Here is a 6,000-nt window from a genome sequence, read left to right on the forward strand (position 1 = left end):
CCAGGGATGAGGTTTCCCATACTCAGTCCTTGGCTCTGTCAAACATTCTTTTTTTAAATTTATTATTTATTTTTGGCTGCATTGGGTCTTCATTGCTGTACACGGGCTTTCCTCAGTTGCAGCGAGTGGGGCTACTCTTCCTCATGGTGCGCGGGCTTCTCATTGCGGTGGCTTCTCTTGTGGTAGAGAACAGGCTCTAGGCATGTGAGCTTCAGTAGTTGTGGCATGCAGACTTAGTAATTGTGGCTCACAGGCTCTAGAGCTCAGGGTCAGTAGTTGTCGCGCACAGGCTTAGTTGCTCCGCAGCATGTGGAATCTTCCCAGACCAGGGCTCAAATCTGTGTCCCCTGCATTGGCAGGCAGATTCTTAACCACTGCATCACCAGGGAGGCCTCAAACATTCTTAGAAAGAGGCAAAATACATACTTGGTATACTAAAGTGCTTTAAGTGCTTTTTTCTGTTCTTCCTGCATTTATGGCATTGTTCTGCATTTATGATATGCTGATGGCAGTTTCTTCCCTTTCTCTGTTTCTGAATTGTGTCAAGATGTACCACTTTATTTCCATAAAGGCTTTAGAATTACAGAAAATTGAGCTCCAATAGACCATTTTTTGAGCCACAGTTTCCCTCACCTCCAAATTAATATAACTTTATTTAATTCTCAACGTCGCTGTAAGATAATAATAGCTTGGCATGCCGTACACACTTTAGTCATATAAAAGGCATTGCATTTCATTGCCTGTAGCTCTCTCTGGCCACCTGAACCTGCTTTGTGTCCTCAGGGACAACTTCAAACAATGACCAACAGGGGTTAGTATATAAATATCCCAGCTCAGTCACCCCTCGAGTGGAATAACTCTGACGTGTGTTCTCACAGGCTCCTAGAGTTCCCTTGTGGAATTAAACTTCAGTTCCCCACATAATAACTAACTTGATATGGCGTTCTTTATCAGCTTGCTTCCTTTCCCTGTCTCATATTCCCATTCCTCTTGTGGTGTTTCTAAATAAGCTACTCTCACTTGAATTCTTTTCTCTGGATCTGCTTGGTAGAACCCAAACCCAAACTAAGAATCTGGATCATGTGGAACTTTTTCCCTGACTATACTACAAAGCTACAGCAATCAAAACAGTATGGTACTGGCACTAAAACAGACACATAGAATAGTGGAACAGAATAGAGGGCCCAGAAATAAACCCACACTTATATGGGGAAAAGGCAGTCTCTTCAATAAGTGATGCTGGGAAGACTAGATAGCTACATGTAAAAGAATGAAATTAGAACATTTTCTCACACTCTGTACAAAAGTATACTGAAAATGGATTAAAGACCTAAATGTAAGTCCAGAAACCATAAATCTCCTAGAAGAAAACATAGGCAGAACACTCTTTGACATGAGTCAGTAGCAATATTTTTTTAGATGTTTCCTCAAGCAATGGAAACAAAGGCAAAAGTAAACAAATGGAACCTACTTAAACATAAAAGCTTTGCACAGCAAAGGAAACCATCAATAAAATAAAAATACAACCTACTGAATGGGAGAAAATATTTGCAAATAATATGTCTGATAAAGGGTTAATATCCAAAATATATAAACAGATCATGCAACTCAATAAAAAAAATAGATTAAAAAATGGGCAGAAGATATGAATAGACATTTTTCCAAAGGAGACATACAGATGGCCAACAGGCACATGAAAAGACGCTCAGCATCACTAATTGTCAGGGAAATGCAAATCAGAACCACAATAAGATATCACTTCACACCTGTCAGAATGGCTATCGTCAAAAAGAACACAAATAACAAGTGATGGCGAGGATGTGGAGAAAGAGGAACCCTAGTACATCGTTGGTGGGAATGTAAATTGGTGCAGCCACTATGGAAACAGTATGGAAATTCTTCAAAAAGCTAAAAAGAGAACTACTGTATGAACCAACAATTCTACTAACTGGGTATATACTCTTTAAAAACAAAAACACTAATTTGAAAAGATATATGCATCCCAATGTTCATAGCAGCATGATTTACAATAGCCAAGATATGGAAGCACCCTTAGTGTCCATTAACAGATGAATGAATAAAGAAGATGTGGGGGGGGTGTGCATATATATACATACATATATATATATATATATATATATGTATGTGTGTGTGTGTTTGTGTGTGTGTGTGTGTATATATATATATATAATGGAATATTACTCACCCATAAAAAGAGAATGAAATTTTGCCATTTGCAACAACATGGATGTACCAGGAGGGTATTATGCTTAATAATAAGCATAATAAGTCAGACAAAGAAAGACAAATACTGTGTGTTATCACTTATATGTGGAATATGAAAAAATAAAACAAACACATGAATATAACAAAACAGAAACAGACTCACAGATATAGAGAACAAACTAGTGGTTACCAGTGGGGAGATGGAGAGGGGAGGGACAAGATAGGAGCGATAGATTAAGAGGTACAAACTACTATGGACAAAGTAAATAAGATACAAGGTTGTACTGCATGATACAGGCAATATAGCCAAAATTTTATAATAACTTTAAGTGGAGTATAATCTATACAAATATTGAATCACTATGTTGCATATCTGAAACTGATATTATAAATCAACTATACTTTTAAAAAAAAAGTGAAATGTGAAGCTTTTAAAATCCTCAAAGATATTGTCTCCAGACTTTAGAGGAAGCTCCTGTCATCTCTGTGACTACTTCTCAGTGGGTACCTTCTGCTATAATCTGCCTGCCATTTCAGTTTTCATTCATTTCATTTCATACTCTTTTGATGGCCTGCCCAAGTGTTTTTCATTCCATAGAATTTAGCCTCTCCTAGTATTATGCAGTTTTGAGGGAAACTGCCCAGCCTGACTCAAGAGCTTAAAGCAGGCCAGCCAAGCATCATGTATTACTTAAAGGAACCTCTGTCTGCTTTTCATGGTGTTCACTCTGAATTACTTTCCCTGACCAATTCCTAAACCATGTTCCGTCCTTCACTTGTACTTCTGATCTTATTTTCAGACTCAGCTTGCCCTCTGGACTTGATTTCCTTTTACTTTTCCAATAATTCAATAAATATGTATAGAGTGCCTCCTATTTGTCAGGCATGTACCCAGTATATGGAGGTGAACCAGGTGAAGTCTCTGTCCTTACTCTGGGGTTTCCTTGCTTCACTACCTAAGGGAAGTTTCTTATTTACAAGCAGCAGAAACAAAGAGACTACTTTAAGTAGATGAAAAAAAATTATTCAAGGACCTGTAGCATCTAACAGAATTTTTGAGAAGGCCAAAGAATCAGGCTTGAAAACTGCTGAGCCAAAAATGATACCCAGAATCACACACCAGGAAATAGTTTCTTTGAACAACATTGCCATTATCATTGCTTCTGGAGTTTCTGTACTTTCTGACTTTTAAAGCTGGGGTAGCTGCTGCCTTTGCCGGCACCCTCACTAGAACGGATCCCATACTTTCTGTGGCAGGCAGTTTCTGAAAGATTGCCAATGATCCCCGCCTCCTGGTATTCACATCCTTATATAATACCTTCCCCCTAGTGTGAGCAGAAATGAGTGGCTTGCTTCTAATGAATAGAATATGGCCAAAGTGATGGGATGATGGGATGTAACTTCTGTCATAAAGTCATTGAAGTTGTGACTTCTGTCTTGTTTTCATTCTCTTTCTTCCTCTGGTTCTTGTTTGCTTGCTCTGATGAAGCAAGTCACCATGTTGTGAGCTGCCCCATATGAGGCCCATGTGGCAAGGAAATGAGAGCAGCCTGCAGCAAACAGGCAGTGAGGAACAGAGGCCCACAGCCTAATAGCCCATGAAGAACTGAATCCTGCCAATAACTATATGAGGTAGCTTAGGAGAGAACCTCCCCATTTGAGCTTTGAGATGGCTGTGGTCCCAATGATGCCCTGATTTCAACCTCGAGGGAGATCCTAAAGCAGAAGACCCAGCTAAACTGTGCCTGGATTCTGGACCCACAGAAATCAGATAACATATGTTTTAAGCCACTAAATTATGGTAAAATTTATGATGCAGCAGTAAATAGCTAAGATATCACCCATAGTTATTTACATTGTCAGCTGCAGGCTTGAAATCTGGTAAGAAAGCATCCAGCTGGTTGGACCAAGATCATACACTTGTATTCCAGCTGCAAGGGCAGCGAGGGCAAGCAACCAGCATTTTCATCTTTTATAGTTGGAGGTGGTTTCTTCCTCACAAGATGCATAGGGTGGTTTTTCCAAATGTAGAAAAGACTTTCATATTCTGGTCAGTTAAAAACAATGACTACTGTCCACTATGATGACCACATGGCCAGAGGACCAGACCAAATCATGGTCCAGTAAGGAACCAATATCTCACCTCTGCTTGGACACATGAGGTAGCATTTTTCCTTTGTGCCTGTCCTGTGTAGGCAACTCTCTCATCCTATTTAAAATACTCTGAACTCCTGAAATAGCTGAGACCTGGAAAGAGCTGGAGAAGTATTTTATTTGGGGTGCTTATGGATTTCTAGGCTATGATTTTATGCTAAACCATGTGAATTATTGGAGAGAATTTAATTTTCATTACAATTTCATGTAGCCCCACAGTTTTGAGTTAGTTGAGGCAGGGACAGGAAAGTTCTGAAATATCAATGGGATTTGCTTTTTCCCATGGAACACTTTCCAATAGAAACCCTTTCAAATAGGTAACTGCAACAGTAGTAAAAGGTGTTACAAATCCAACGAAAAGCCCCAGAGTCACAGCTTACCCTTCCCCCTCCCCATATCCTCAAGTCCATTCTCTAGTAGGTTTGTGTCTTTATTCCTGTCTTACCCCTAGACGCAAGAGGGAAGAGATATGGGAGCGTATGTATATGTATAACTGATTCACTTTGTTATAAAGCAGAAACTAACACTCCATTGTAAAGCAGTTATACTCCAATAAAGATGTAAAAAAAAAAAAAAAAGCCCCAAAGTCACAATAATCCTACCCAACAGCAAAATCACAGGCCTCAGAGCAGAGGAAAGATAAGCAAAGACACCCCGCATGGGAGGCTCAGCAGGAAACGACTTGTAGTTCGTGACCGCCACAGATCCTGGAGAGAGGATGCTAGCTTGCAGGCTTAAGTCCTTTAGTATGTGAAATACTTTAAGAACGAAAGAGACATACTGGTGTAAAAGGTAGGCTCATTGTAAAACCCCCGTTAACAGAGAACACAGGAATCCCTGTGATCAGAGTAACCAGTATTTCTTCAGTACCTACTCTCAGGGCACTAAACAGGGGCACTAGAGCAACGACAAGGATGACTAAAGCACATCTTGCTTTCAAGAAGTGCACAGGATCTTGTAGAAAACAAAGAGGAAATCAAGGAAAAGATGGCAGGACATGAAGAGAATAAGACTGTGAGAACACAGAGAGAGGAGGACATTGTGGTGTGCCACCTATCGTTTTATGCATGTCACAGAATGTTGGGAGCCTATTATTTTTTCCCTTTCTTTATAAACCTCTTACTAATTCAAAGTGGTCAATTTGCAACCGAATTGTATTGTCCAGAAAGATGAATCCCCTGATTTTATTTTGAGGGGAGTGTGAAGTATAAGCCGGGCAATTATGGCAATCCTCCAAAAGATGGCCCTAGAAGATGACTTCGCACTTGGGTGCCTGGGCAAAAAGGGTTACATAAAATTGCCACACAATAGGAATTATTCATTATATTTTATTATTATGCAACGATTATTAGCCCTGTGTTGCTTCCCTCTGCCCTTGAAAACCTCAATAAGTTAATTAATAATGACTTTTTCAATGCATTTTCATTAGTACACATCATTATGTGAAGCACTGTCCTTTCTCCCTAACCAAAGTCTATACAATTCTTTCTGGCAAGTTTGAATATACTAGTGATAGCAAAGCATCTCAGAGGAATGAATGGATCCACAAATTGCATAGTGCATTGGGGAAAAATCATGATTGATAGAAAATTTATTGTTCACCAATATGTTATTTAAGAG

Source organism: Pseudorca crassidens, chromosome 12, assembly GCF_039906515.1.
Source record: "Pseudorca crassidens isolate mPseCra1 chromosome 12, mPseCra1.hap1, whole genome shotgun sequence".
NCBI classification, from domain to species: Eukaryota; Metazoa; Chordata; class Mammalia; order Artiodactyla; family Delphinidae; genus Pseudorca; species Pseudorca crassidens.